The 16023-nt window shown below is 36.1% G+C and overlaps 1 long non-coding RNA gene across 2 annotated transcripts in view; it reads left to right on the plus strand.

The window, feature by feature from the left end:
- LOC133260623 (uncharacterized) overlaps positions 1-16023 on the plus strand; it is a 191032-nt gene that overhangs the window by 134578 nt on the left and 40431 nt on the right. The window lies entirely within an intron of this gene.

Consider the following 16023-nt stretch of genomic DNA (forward strand, 5'->3'; position numbering starts at 1 on the left):
CAAAAGCAGCAATTCTTCAGTGCTCAGCTTTCTTCACAGTCCAACTTTCACATCCATACCTGATCACTGGAAAAACCATAGCCTTAACTAGATGGACCTTTGTTGGCAAAGTAATGTCTCTGCTTTTGAATATGCTATCTAGGTTGGTCATAACTTTCCTTCCAAGGAATAAGCGTCTTTTAATTTCTTGGCTGCAGTCACCATCTGCAGTCATTTTGGAGCCCAGAAAAATAAAGTCTGACACTGTTTCCACTGTTTCTCCATCTATTTCCCATGAAGTGATGGGACCAGATGCCATGATCTTCATTTTCTGAATGTTGAGCTTTAAGCCAACTTTTTGACTCTCCTCTTTCACTTTCATCAAGAGGCTTTTGAGTTCCTCTTCACTTTCTGCCATAAGGGTGGTGTCATCTGCATATCTGAGGTTATTAATATTTCTCCCGGCAATCTTGATTCCAACTTGTCCTTCCAGCCCAGTGTTTCTCATGATGTACTCTGCATATAAGTTAAATAAGCAGGGTGACAATATACAGCCTTGATGTACTCCTTTTCCTATTTGGAACCAGTCTGTTGTTCCATGTCCAGTTCTAACTGTTGCTTCCTGACCTGCATATAGGTTTCTCAAGAGGCAGGTCAGGTGCTCTGGTATTCCCATCTCTCAGAATTCTCCACAGTATATTGTGATCCACACAGTCAAAGGCTTTAGCATAGTCAATAAAGCAGACATAAATTTTTTTGGAACTCTCTTGCTTTTTCAATGATCCAGAGGATGTTGGCAATTTGATCTCTGGTTCCTCTGCCTTTTCTAAAACCAGCTTGAACATCTGGAAGTTCCCGGTTCATGTATTGCTGAAGCCTGGCTTGGAGAATTTTGAGCATTACTTTACTAGCGTGTGAGATGAGTGCAATTGTGTGGTAGTTTGAGCATTCCTTGGCATTGCCTTTCTTTGGGATTGGAATGAAAACTGACCTTTTCCAGTCCCGTGGCCACTGCTGAGTTTTCCAAATTTGCTGGCATATTGAGTGCAGCACTTTCACAGCATCATCTTTCAGGATTTGGAATAGCTTAACTGGAATTCCATCACCTCCACTAGCTTTGTTCATAGTGATGCTTTCTAAGGCCCACTTGACTTCACATTCCAGGATGTCTGGCTCTAGGTGAATGATCACACCATCGTGATTATCTTGGTCATGAAGATCTTTTTTGTGCAGTGAATACTATGTTTTTTCTATTTTATTTAATTCTATCTCATTTTAAAAACTGCAGTTATAGCCCTCTAAACTGGATTGCCATTATGGTTATACATGTGTTAAAGGAAACACTAACAAATTCTTCCATAACCTGAAAGTAGGAAAACTGTGACTCTAGAAACACTAAAAATGATTAATTTGATCAGATAAAAATTTAAGACATGATTATAAAAAGACAGATTTAAAAATCTTAAATGATTCACTGGGAAAATAATATGTTTCAAGGGGTTAATATTTCTAATACATATTTAAGCTTCTAAAATGAAAGGACAAAGACAACCCTATAATAAGATGAGCTAAAAATATGAGTAAAGTTCATAGGAAAAAGAAATGCACATGGAACTTTAAAAAAGTTTTTAACCATGTTCATAACAATGAAAGTGTAATTTAGAACCTCATTGAGTTGTCATTTCTTTTTTATCAGATTGGGAAAAGTCCAAAAGTTTGACAACATACTCTTGATGAGGCTGTGAAAATATAGGCACCCTAATACATTGTTATGGAAATACAAGATGTGGGAATTCCCTAATACATTGTTTTGGAAATACAAGATGTGGGAATTCCCTGGTGGGCCAGTGGTTAGGACTCTGCAGTTCCATTGCATGGGGCATGGGTTGGACCTCTGGTTAGGGAACTAAGATTCCACAAGGATTTCAGTGCAGAAAATAAAGAAAAAAAATTAACTTCTACAGAGAAAGGAATTTTTCAACACATATCAGAATTATGCAAGTACATACCCTTTGACCTAACAATCTATTTCTAGGAATCAACTATAAAGATACACTGGGAAAAGAAGAAAAAAAGAGCTTGACAAGGAATTCATTAAAGTACTATTTGTAATAACAAGGACTGGAAACAACCCAAATGTCCTTTAATAGGGGATGGGTCAAATAAAACCATGCTATATCAATACAGTGACATACTTTGCACCTGTAAAAAAGAAATAAATGATATTTAACTGTGGCATGATCTCTATGATATACTCTACAGTTTTAAAAGGAATAATTATGGTATGCTGTCATTTGTCTATAAAAATAGGAAATAACATTTCCTCATATTAAAAATAAGGGCTTCTCTGGTGGCTCGGGCAGTAAAGAATCTGCCTGTAATACAGGAGATCTGGGTTTGATCCCTGGGTGGGAAAGATCCCCTGGAGAAGGGAATGGCTATCCACTCCAGGATTCTGGCCTGAGAATTCCATGGACAGAGCTACAGTCCATGGGATTACAAAGAGTCAAACATGACTGAGCGACTAACACTTTCACACACTGAAAATAAAAGAAACAACAACAAATGTTGGAGAGAATATAAAATAGCAGGAACTCTCATTCATTGCTGGTGAGAACATAAAATGGTATAGCCACATTGGAAGATAGTTTGGTAGTTTCTTAAAAAACTAAACATACTCTTACCATATGATCCAACAGTTACACTCCTTGCTATTTACTCAAATAAGTTGAAAACTTATGTCTATGCCAAAACCTGCACACAAATGTCTATACCAACTTTATCGTGATTGGCAAAACTTAGAAGCAACCAAGATGTCTTGCAGCAAATACAATGGTTTGAATGTGTCTTTCCTCAATTTATGTGTTGAAACCTACCCACCAAGCTGATCATATTAGGCAGTAGAGCCTTTGGGGAGTGATTAGGTTATAAGGGCAGAGTCATCATGAATGGAATCAGTGCCTTTACAAAAGAGGCCTGAGAAAACTCCCTTGCTCCTTCCACCATGTGAGATTACATTGAGAAGTTAGCAATCTGCAAGAGGGTCTTCATCAGAACACAACCATGCTGCCACTCAATCTTGGATTTCCAGCCTCCAAAACTGAAAAATAAATTTCTCTCATTTATAAGCCACCCAGTCTCTGGTATTTCGTTATAGTGCCAAGGAATTGATGCTTTGAATCTGTGCTACTGGAGAATACTCTTGAGAGTCCCTTGGACAGCAAGGAGATCAAACTAGTCAATCCTAAAGAAAATCAACCCTGAATATTCATTTGGAAGGGCTGACACTGAAGCTGAGGCTCCAATGCTTTGGCCACCTGATTCAAAGAGCTGATTCATTGGAAAAGACCCTGATGCTGGGAAAGATTGAGGACAGGAGGAAAAGAGGGTGACAGAGGAGGAGATGGTTGGATGACATCATCGACTCAATGGACATGAGTTTGAGCAAACTCTGGAAGATAGTGAAGGACGGGGGAGCCTGACATGCTGCAATTCATGGGGTCACAAACAGTCGGACATGACTGAGGGACTGAACAACATTATGTGTTATATATGTATATATATAATATGTTTAAATTTTTCTTTAAAATTTTTTAATTTAAAAACAAACCTAGAAAGAACATTAGACAGTGTCAACAAGCTGTTTTTCCAAAGAAAGCTGCAATAACACCACCCATTTCACATATTCTTTAACAATGTGGCCTTGCTACTCTCCTATCACAAGGTGGAGTCTATTTCCCCTACCACTGAATTTGCCCAGCTTTGGTACCTGTTATGACCATTGGGAGATGGAAGCTTTGACTTCTGAGCCTGGGCCTTAAAAGGTATATATCTTCTATCCTTGCTTCTTATAATGCACCTTCTGGGGATTCAACCATTATGCTGCTAGCAGGCCCAAGCTGCTGCATGGAAAGACCTATGTAGAGAAAAATCAAAGTCCCTAATAACAACCCCAGCTGAATCCCCAATCAGGAACCAGAAATAACTTGCTAGCCATGTGAGTGAGACCATTTTAAACCTCTAGCTGTCTTAGCATTCACACTGACACTATGACCCCTGACAAAGGAGAAAAACTAGCTAGTCACTGACAGCATAGTGAAGTGAAGTGGAGTGAAAGTCCCTCAGTCATGTCCGACTCTGCGACCCCATGGACTGTGCAGTCCATGGAATTGTCCAGGCCAGAATACTGGAGGGGGTAGCCTTTCCCTTCTCCAGGGGATCTTCCCAACCCAGGGATCGAACCCAGGTCTCCTGCACTACAGGCAGATTCTTTACAACTGAGCTATCAGGGAAGCCCCCTGACCCATAGAATCATGAACAAATAAACTACTCTTTTTTGTTTTAAATAATTGAGCTTGAGGTACTATGTTACATAGCATTGAATAACTGATTTAAAAATGTAAGAACATCTTGCAGAGATCATTACTTCCTAATAAGAAGAAAATATAGAACTATAACATAGATATGATCTTTACGCAAACAACTAAAAATAAAGATGAATTTAATTTAAACACCAAAATAATTGATTTCACGATCCATGAAATTAAAAAAATACTGCCTGAAGTAATGCAAGGCAGATGGTCAATAAGTGGTTCAGAGCTGGAAATATCTTTACATTTTTAGAACAATGAGGTCTACTTAGCTCAAATAAATAGCAAAAGTAGAGAAGTAGCAAGGAAATAAATGAGGGAAGGCTAATAGAGACATTAACCTTAAACGTACCAGTTAACACTGCAAACTTTATTCAAGAGGCAACAGGAAGTTGGCTGAAGATCCTAAACAGGACAATAACATGATTTAATTTGTATTTTAACAAAAGTAGTTGCTGTAGAGGGGATTAGTTTAAGAAAAAACTTGACACAGCCAGGCCAGTTAGGATGATTTCCAGATATGGTTATGAGAATTTAAACTAGATAGATAACAAGTACATACAAATTCAAGAAGCAATTTAATAAATAAATAAGAGATAGCTGAATGGGTAAGGGAAATGAAGAAGGAAAATTCAAATGTGATGCTGAGATTTTGAGCTGGAATAAATGAGAAAACTCTGGTAGATGCTGATAAAAAAAAAAAATTGAGAAGAGATAGTGGCTTGAAAGATGATGAAGATGTGGTTCTAGACCTACTGAGTTAGTAAAATGTCCAAGTAAAAATATCCCATGCCCAATTTCTGGCACAAAACTAAATTAAGGTGAGACATTATCAATCACAATATTAAGCAGTATTTCCCAAAATGTGTCTGTCAAGCAGTACTGATATGAGATGCCCCATTCAAAGAATCTGAGACCAAATAAATTTGGAACATGCTTGCTCCTTCTTGGATATCCATAATGCACATTATAATAATGAACATTCAAAATGATCCTTCTGTATGGAAGTCTATATAACTTTGCTAAAGCAAAGCATTTCAAACTATGGTCAACCTTTGTCATACTTTATATCATGACACACTTGGAAAATGCAAGATGAAACTCATCAAGAATAAACTTAATAGCTAAAGTCAGAGTAAGTGAAAAGTGGAAAAGAAGATTGAGAGCAAAGGTCAAGGTGTTAAGAGCTAAATTATGACAGATTGTGTAGAAGGGATTGTCTGACAAATGGAAGATGATCATGGAAATTCAGTGCCAGAGAAGATCACAGACACCAACCTTTAAGTGGGTTTCAGAAGGACAAGATGGTATGGAAAATCATCATAAGATAATGACTATTATAAGCATGAGGTAAGATCAGTATGCTGTTTAAAAAGGGAAGGGGAGCATTCATAATTTTTCTTAAAGAGATTTTAGAATTTAGAAAAGATGCTAGCAGAAATTTTAAAAATTCATTAGAAAGGCTAGAAAATAAAAATACAGAAACTTTTCAGATAACAGAGTAAAAAGACAAAAATAGGAAAGAAAAGATAAGCCATTTAAGAAGTCCAATAGACTGTTCAATACATCAGTGTCTCTTTTGCTGTCTCATATACAGCGAAACCAATACAATATTGTAAAGTTAAAAAATAAAAAATAAATAAAGCCTATTTCCTACAAACAAGGAACGGGGACATAGAAAGGATTTGTATCCAGGAACTTTACAGGGGCCTACTCAGTTTCACCCGCCAAATATGGCCCCCTGCTTGTTGTTATAAATAAAGTTTTATTGGAACACACACACACACACAAAAGAAGTCCAATACCCAAATTTAAAAATTCCAAAGAAAATGCAATCAAAGACATCAACAAACAATAATCCAAAATAATTTGCAGAGGACCTGCTTAATGTATAATGCCTTAACATGCTAGAAAAAAAAAATAGATCCATACTAATGTCTATTATTATGTATTTTCTGAACACTGGGAGCAAAGAAAAAGTTCCACTCATTTTCAAAGAGAATGTACGTAGAAGGGTCAAGTATCAGAAAGGCTTTGGAGTTCTTAACAACAGCTCTGGAATATAGAACACACTGAAGAAATGACTTTAAAATCCTGAAATTTCTAATCTGCAATTCTATACCCTGATAAACTACTAATCAACTCTGAGGGAAACTAAGCCTTTGAAATTGAGTTATATGATTATGCATATTTTAGGTTGGTGTGAACATAATTGTGATTTCAGGCAGTGAATTTTGAATCATTATAACTAGGCTCAAGGACATCTTTATTCATCAAAATAGGAACCATTACCATCAACACATTTTTGCCAACAAGAATAAGTTTGTTTATTCCTGTAGCATAAAAATCCATGCCTTGGGATTTGATGAACACATGGAAAGCATTTTCTGCCTCTTGCTGATTGTGGAAGCATTTTCCCTGCAAAAAGTTGTCGAGATCCTTGATGAAAGTGGTTGGTGAGAGGTCATGAATATGGCAGATAAGGCAAAACTCTGTAGCCCAATTCGTTCAACTTTTGAAGCACCGGTCATGTGACATGCGGTTGGGTGAAGTGGGTCCTTTCTGTTGACCAATGCTGGCTTGAGGCATTGCAGTTTTCAGTGCATCCCATTAATTTGCTAAGCGTACTTTTTGGATGTAATAGTTTCCCCAGGATTCAGAAAGCTGTAGTGGATCAGATGAGCAGCAGACTACCAAACAGTGACCATGACCTTTTTTTGGTGCAAGTTTGGCTTTGGGAAGCGCTTTGGAGCTTCTGGGTCCAGCCACTGAGCTGGTTGTCTCCGGTTGTCATATAAATCCACTTTTCATCGCACATCACAATCTGATCGAGAAATGGTTCATCATTGTTGCATAGAATAAGACGACACTTCAAAGTGATGATTTTTTTTTTTGCAGCCAGCTCATGAAGCACCCACTTATTGAGCTTTTTCACCTTTCCAACTTACTTCAAATGCCAAGTAACTATAGAATGATCAACGTTGAGTTCTTTGGCAACTTCTTGTGTAGTTGGAAGAGGATCAGCTCAGTGATGGCTCTCAGTTGGTCATTGTCAACTTCTGATGGCTGAACACTACACTCCTCAACTTCAAGGCTCTCATCTCCTTTGCAAAACTTCTTGAACCACCACTACACTGTATGTTCATTAGCAATTCCTAGACCAAATGCGTTGTTGTGTTGTGAGTTGTCTCTGCTGCTTTATGACCCATTTTGAACTCAAATAAGAAAATACCTTGACTTTGCTTTTTGTCTAACATCATTTCCCTAGTCTAAGATAAATATAAAATAAACAGCAAGTAGTGTCATTAGCAAAAAAAAAAAAAGCAAGAAATGTGCGTCAAAATGATATATAACATAATCACATTTATTTTTAAATGTATTCTAATATCAAACAGCAAAGTTCAACAATGCAAAACCTCAATTACTTCTGCACCAAATTAATATATTAACTGAAGAATTAAATATATAAAATCACTGACCAAAGGAAAAATAATAAGACTATGAAATCTAATGGAAGGAAAGTAAAATTAATACTATATTTTATGTGGCTCAGCAGGAAATATTGTTTACCTAGTTATGATTGCAAATCTGGAATGTTGATCTAACTGAACATCATGTAACTATCTTGGGAGAGAGAGTACAGGGAACAAATATATTGGTAGGGGAATAGAGATGCAGGCAGTATGTGAATGGTTTTAAACAAAAACATAGTCTAACTGTTCATCTGGAGGGGGATGGCATGAAATAAAATCTACATGATATAGCAATAAAACTCTGTTATTTAGAACTGTTCAGGTAAATTTTGGGCTTCCAAGCTGGTGCTAGTGGTAAAGAACTCGCTTGCAAATTCAAGAGACATAAGAGACTCAGATTCAATCCCTGGTTGGGAAAGATCCCCTGGAGGAGAGCATGGCAACCCACTCCAATATTCTTGCCTGGAGAATCACATGGACAGAGGAGCCTAGAGGGCCACAATCCATAGGGTCACAAAGAGTCAGACACAACTGAAGCAATTTAGCATGCATGATCTAGCACACAGCATAGGTCAGTTTTAAATAATGAAAATAAATGGTTGCTTCTGGGAATTAGAAAACAGAGGAGGTGTAAGGGAAAGGGAAATGTTGCTTTAAAGATTATTTAACTCTTAACTATTTTGTGTGCATATCTTGGATAAAAACTTTAAGTATAAAGAAATTAAGAATGGAAAAGAAAACATCTAGCTAGCTAGCTTAAGATCCCTCATAGGAATAGTTTTGATGTTATCCTTTTGTCTGATGAAAACCAAGAGGAAGGCAGTTGGCTTTTACAAATAGGAGATCATTTTGAATAAATGATGTCGATGGTACTCTAAAATGAAGTGAAGAATGGAAGTATAGATGCATTGAAATTGTCTGCATCTGTGTGTGGAGAAGGAGGGCAATAACCTTAGGGACACAGCCTGTCTAACTACACATATAATAGCCCTCTAAATAGTTCCTGATGAAATAGATTTAAAAGGTAGACAAAAAGTGAGGTAACTTTTAGTCATATGCAGGGTTCCTAGAAACATTGTTCAATATTAATTTTCGAATGTACACTGCCACATATTTCTTTGATATTTAGATCAAATTGTGTTGAGTCCAGTGAAATGTCAAACAAACTTGTGAGTCCGTTATTTTGTTTGGTCACACATAAAAGACAATATTTAAGAAGCAAAACCTTGTTTACAAGTTTTGTGATATTATTATGATTTTCTTTTAAAATCAAGTAATTTGTAAAGAATGATTTATAGATATTTATAAGAGCTTCATACTAAAGACAGTTCTTGGCTTTTATGGCATATCTTTCAAAACTTTAATGATTACATATATCTTAAAATGAAGAATATATATATGATATACTCAATTCTCAATAAGAAAGTAGAAAATATTTCATTTTTAGAAACTATATATATGATTTTATGCATATAATCATTTTACTATATGATTTTTTATATATAATTATTTTAAGAAGTTATCAAACACCATTCATCTTTACCATTTAAAAAGCATGATTATTTTGCATCAGCTGATATTCTGCATACTCTAGCCTAAAAATATCCAATAGGAAAATACAAAAAGTATTCTTATATTTTGGCAATTTTTTTTATCGTAGCTGTTATTTTGGTGACATGATTTATTTATTAATAAGATATTAAAATTTTTTAATCAAAATTTAAATAGAGTTTATTTGAAATTTAGAGAATTTCAAAGTAACTTGTCTATATATATATATATATATATATATGTGTGTGTGTGTGTGTATAGACTCTGATTAGAATTATCTTTTGACATTAGTTAGTTCATTTTTAGCTTTTGTCCAAATAGGAAATTGAAGAACAGAATGGTTTAGTGGTTCCCTAATTCTAATATGACACAGCTGATTGGTGAAAAAGAGCAGTGATAATGCACTGGTGTCCTGATCCTCAATCTCATTCTACTTCTATGACACCAGTGGTAATGGAAATCCAGTTTTGACAATTATGAATATAACTGAAAAATTTTAAGGAGTATGATCAAGTTATGATGAAAGTGGAAAGGAAAAATAAGCCTTACAAATTATTCAGTCAGAGTTAGGCGAGAAAATCTTCATCGAGGAAATGGGAAAAGTTTAGTAAAACTTTGTAAAGTTTGGATCAGATTTCTTACGTATATGTTTGATTCTAAATAGAGTAATTAGAGTTCTAAATAGAGCTATAAAAATAGCCCTCCTCACTCTTCAGTCTGTGTTGCATGGAAGGACAGAACTCTAAAAGAAAGCCACAATCCTAGTGGTCAAAGAATTTAGAGACCCAAGTTTGGGATTGCCCAAATAACTGAAAATCTAGGGGTAAATCTCCAAAAGGAAGGAGCTTCTGGGTAAGACGACACAAAATCTGTATGTAAGCTCCCCTCAAAATGTTGGGTTATGCCTCAGCTGTGAATGTGCCGTTGAGAATCTAAGGAGCCTAGCTGAAAGTAACATCTGAGGAAGACTCCAAGAACTAAGATTTTACCTGCCACAGGTAAGACACACTTTGCAGTTGAAATCCAACTAAGTTATTGGGTTGACCAAAAAGTTCATTCAGGTTTTTCTGTAAGGTGTTATGAAAAGACTCAAACTTTTTGCCAGCCCAATAGAAGGGTTTGGCAAACACCTTGGACTTTCCATAAATTTAGGAATAAAAGCTACATCACCAAAACTAAAGCATAGAGCTGCTCTAACAAAAACCCAGCCTCTCCAGACTGAAGGTGAACTTTCTGTAATTTACCTACTTGCTGGAACAAAACTCAGCACTTTTCAGAGGAAGATCCAGAGATTTTGTAATGTATTATCCACAGCATAGCAATAAAAAATTATTAGAAATGGGAAAATGTGACTTACATACAATAGAAAGAGACCAACAGAGGACATAGGTGTTAGATTTGGCAGATAAAGACTTTAAAATAACTTTGATACATATATTTAAAAATCTATAAGAAAAGATGGATATAACATATAAAGAAATGAGTAATTGGGAATAAATAATGGAAAAAGCAAAAATGAAACTGTCTTTATTCACAAACAACATGATTCTAGATGATTGTCCAAAAAAACTATTAGGGCCAATAAGTGAATTCAGCAAAGTTGGAGGATATAAAGTCAGTATTTCTATAATGTTTCAACAGAAAATTGGAAAATAACAATTAAAAATAAATATTTTTATAATAATATCAAAAAAACATTAAATCCCTAAGAATGAATTTAAGGAAAGGTATAAAATATCTCTACTTTGAAAATCACAAAACTGCAGAAAGAAATTAAGCAGCTCATTTAGAGTTGCTTAATGAGTAAGATACATCATAAACATTATTGCAAGACAATATTATCAAAATGCCATTTCAGCCCAAATTGATCTATAGATTCAGTGTGCTCACAACTCAGAATGCTTTGTTGTTATTTTTGTTGTTGGAAATTGATAGTGTCACATGAAGTGTTTTATGAATATACAAAGGACTATACAATGATCAAAAAATCTCAAAAAAGAAAATGATTCAGAAGACTTAGATTAACTGATTTTAAGACTTAGTATAATGAAAGTGAAGTCGCTCAGTCATGTCCGACTCTTTGCGACCCCATGGGCTGTAGCCAGCAGGTTTCTCTGTCCATGGGATTTTTCAGGCAAGAATACTGGAGTGGGTTGCCATTTCCTTCTCCAAGAGATCTTCCTGACCCAGAGACTGAACCCAGGTCTCCCACATTGTAGGCAGATGTTTTACCATCTGAGCCACCAGGGAAGTCCTTAAAATACCTTAGTATAAAGCTACAGTAATTAAGACAGTGCATTACTGGCATAAGAAAAGACAAATAGATTGAACAAAATAGAAAATCTGAAATAGACACCACATATCCTCAGCTAATTGACAGAAATGCCAGAAATTCAATGGGAAAAAGAAAATATTTTCAACAAATGGTGCTAGAATAACTGGATAGCTATGTATCCTGACATGTACATCACAATGTATTTAAAAATTAACCTAAGTTGCATTGAAAACCTAAAAATTAAAGCCAAAACTATAAAATCCCTAGAAAGAAGCATAAAGAATATCTTTGCAATCATGCAGTAGGCAAAGATTTTTTTGGTATATAAAAAGCAGTAATCATTAAAGAAAAATATGATATATTGGAATTTATCAAAATTAGAAACATGTTCATCAAAAGACATCTAATTTAAGCAAAATGAAAAAGTCACAAACTTGCTGCTGAGGCCTAGTAGAATTATATTATATACCTTATATACATTGAAAATGTGATTTTAACCCAGATCTCTTGATTTTGAATCCTTGCAGAACAAAATATAAATATGATAAATCTTGACATTGCAGAAATACAGAAGTTGAGACATTAAAAATGGGCAGGAGAGGTAGATGTTTGAATAATAATGTTAGTGTCTTTAACACAAAAAGTGAAAGAGAGTGGCAGTCAATGGAATAGGCAATAGAAATTTCAGTATAACATTTAAGGTCAGTAGGTAATCATTAATAAGAGGGGGAGGGATAACTTGGGAGACTGGGATTGACGTATGCAAAATACCATCTATAATATAAATAAGAACCTACTCTATAGCACAGGGAACTCTACAGAAACTTTGTAATGGCTTATATGGAAAAATAATCTAAAAAAGAGTGCATATATATATATATATATATATATATATATATATATATAACTGATTCACTTTGATATATACCTGAAACTAACACAACATTGTAAATCAACTATATGCCAATAAAATTCTGCCCCCACAAAAAAGATACCACATACTTTTTCCACCTTGGGAATGATGGTTCTTTTTGCTTGTATTGTCCGCAGAATAGGCTGACAGCCTCATCCTCCTGCAATAGTACCACAATATTATAGCTCTATTAAGATACATTTCATAGAGAAGAACACCGTTTGTAGTTTATGACTTTTTTCACCAATTTGAAATAGTTGATATTTATCATGAATATGATGTCTATGCATTTTTATTCAACTAGGAGCAAAGTGGCTTCCTAGGTGGCTCAGCGGGTAAAGAATCCACGTGAAATATTGGAGATGGAGGAGATGCAGGTTCAATCCCTGGGTTGGGAAGATCCCCTGAAGGAGGACATGGCAACCCACTCCAGTATTCTTGTGTGGAGAATTCCATTGACAGAGGAGCCTGGTGGGCTATAGTCCCTAGGATCGCAAAGAGTTAGACACTACTGAAGCAACTGTGAAGAAAGCTGAGTGCCGAAGAATTGATGCTTTTGAACTGTGGTGTTGGAGAAGACTCTTGAGAGTCCCTTGGACTGCAAGGAGATCCAACCAGTCCATTCTGAAGGAGATCAGCCCTGGGATTTCTTTGGAAGGAATCATGCTAAAGCTGAAACTCTAGTACTTTGGCCACCTCATGCGAAGAGTTGACTCATTGGAAAAGACTCTGATGCTGGGAGGGATTGGGGGCAGAAGGAGAAGGGGACGACAGAGGATGAGATGGCTGGATGGCATTACCGACTCGATGGACATGAGTTTGAGTGAACTCTGGGAGTTGGTGATGGACAGGGAAGCCTGGCATGCTGTGATTCATGGGGTCACAAAGACTTGGACACGACTGAGCGACTGAACTGAACTGAACTGAACTGAAGCAGCTTAGCATTCACACACAGGAACAAAGTACTTTGTCAACAGTTTTAAGATGATGAATGTCATAATTAACTAGATGGGGAAAATCTTTTCACAATATATATGTATGTCAAATCATCACGATGTACACCTTAAATATATTACAATTATGTATTTGTCAATTACACCTCAAAGCTGAAAAAAACAAAAAATTTTTTAAAAAGTCAGTAAACAATAGAAATCAAAGTAATAATATGATTATTAAAACTGGTAGGAAGAAAAGACAAGTAGCAAATAAGTTGATAAATCAAAATTGCAGTAAAACAGAAACATTTAACCTCTGTAAAACTGATTTAATGAGAAAAAATGAAGGAACGAATTCTGCTTTTCATTTTATGTCCGTTCTCTAATATTTGATTTTTCCATACAAATGTATTTATTGCATTTTTAGAGAGAGAAATAAGTCAAAAGATGATAGAAAAGGAGGGAAGGAGGGAAACCTAATACCTAGAGGTTATCATTGCATAGTGAGATTTCAGATGACTTCTTTTTTCACTACACCAACCAGTATGGCTAACAATATTTTTATAACTGTAAAAAGAAAATAAAGTCATTTGCCCTTTGAAAAACAGAAAATCTCAAATTAAAAAAAAAGAAATCAACCTTGTTGAGGTACTTTAATGCCTACTGGAAAATAAAGGTACTTTATTCCAACACTACTGGTAGTGTTGGAACTATCTAGTGGGAAAACACTTTTCAGAATGTCAAAGTGTTATTAACTTCTTGGTTGGCATCACGATATTACACTGAATACAATCCATTATTGTTTCAGTTGATGCAGTCTGGAGAGTCCTTAGCCTCAAAGTGCCAGGTAGACTGAAGAATAGTTGCCTACTAGTCAAGCAGAAAGTTCTCAACATAATAGAATTACTGTCAAATGACACTGAGTTCTTTGCAGTTACTGTGGGAGCAAATAAATCCTAAAAATATCCCTATGGCAGTGTCTTTACAATTTGTACTGACATAAGCTCTTTAGAGATTCTTCCATAAGATTAAGTCTACGCCCACAATTATGTCATCATGTATGCAGAAGTGTCATTTTTGCTCAGTTTTTGTAATTTGTTTACAGGCCTGGAAGAGCAATAGCAAAGGGTGATGTCCAGAACCATCAGTCACTTAAGATACTAAAACCTGTTGTAGTGCTCCCACTAGAGCTGTGATGCTGGTTTATCGATGTCCTAAATTAAGTGTGTGTAGAGAAAAAAAAAATTACATGCCATAGGAATGTGTTTTATAGCAAACAGGATATTGTTCCAGAAACTAGTCATCAAGTTATGTTGGCCATTGTACATGAAGCACATCTGGGAATTATTCTCAGCAAAGCATTGGGTAGAAGCTCTCTTTCTAATGGCTTGGACTTTATCTAACTACTGCAAAGACTGAAAAGAAATAAAGCACATGTCAAGATCCAGTGTATTATTTACCAGAGTTGATTCCATGATATATAATGGTAAAACCTTAATCAAGAATCCCTTATTGATTTTTTAAGGTTATATTAATAACTTAAATAGGCTTCCCTGCTGGTTCATATGGTAAGGAATGTGTCTACAGTGCAGGAGACCTGGGTTTGATCCCTGGTCAGAAAGATCCCCTGGAGAAGGGAATGGCAACCCACTCCAGTATTCTTGCCTGAAGAATTCTATGGATGGAGGAGCCTGGTCGGCTACAGTCCATGGGGTCACAAAGAGTTGGACACAACTGAGTGACTAACACTTCACTTCATAGGTTATAGTAGGCTTTTTCACAAATGACAACAAAATGTTCCAATTTCCCTACTACTTGGTTCATAACTTTGGGTCAGATAATTTCAATAAATTTTCTGCTATGTGTGTGCAATTTTTTCAGAAGGTAGAGAATCCACCTGCAATGCAGGAGACTCAGGTTCAATCTCTGGGTCGGAGATCCCCTGGAAAAGGAAATGGCAACCCACTCCAGTATTCTTGCCTGGAGAATTCCATGGACAGAGGAGTCTGGCAGGCTACAAGTCTATGGGGTCGCCAAGAGTCAGACACTACTGAAGGACTAACACTTACATTTAGGATTATCTAAGGACCTTGCTTGTGCTTTCCAGGGGACGCTAGTAGTAAAGAACACGCCTGCCCATGCAGGAGAGAAATGAGATGCGAGTTCAATCCCTGGATCAGGAAGATCCTACTGTCTGGATGGTCCCTATGTCCAATCCCAAGAGATTGAGATTTAATTGGTCAGGGGTGTGGCCTGAACTTTGAAATTTTTTAAAAGTCTCTGGGTGATGTTAATATGCAGACAAGTTAGAAACCACTGACTCAGAGCATAACAATGCCTACATAAGGTGCAGATGGCCTAAGCGTTTTATAAACATTCCATGCATGCGTGCTCAGTTGTGTCTGATTCTTTGCGACCCCAGAAGAAGGGGTTGAGGCTTGCTTATCGAGCTGGTTGATGTATATGGTGGTGGTGGTTTAGTTGCTAAGTCGTATCTGACTCTTATGACCCCATGGACTGTAGCCTG

This window comes from Bos javanicus, chromosome 14 (genome assembly GCF_032452875.1).
Source record: "Bos javanicus breed banteng chromosome 14, ARS-OSU_banteng_1.0, whole genome shotgun sequence".
Classification (NCBI taxonomy): Eukaryota; Metazoa; Chordata; class Mammalia; order Artiodactyla; family Bovidae; genus Bos; species Bos javanicus.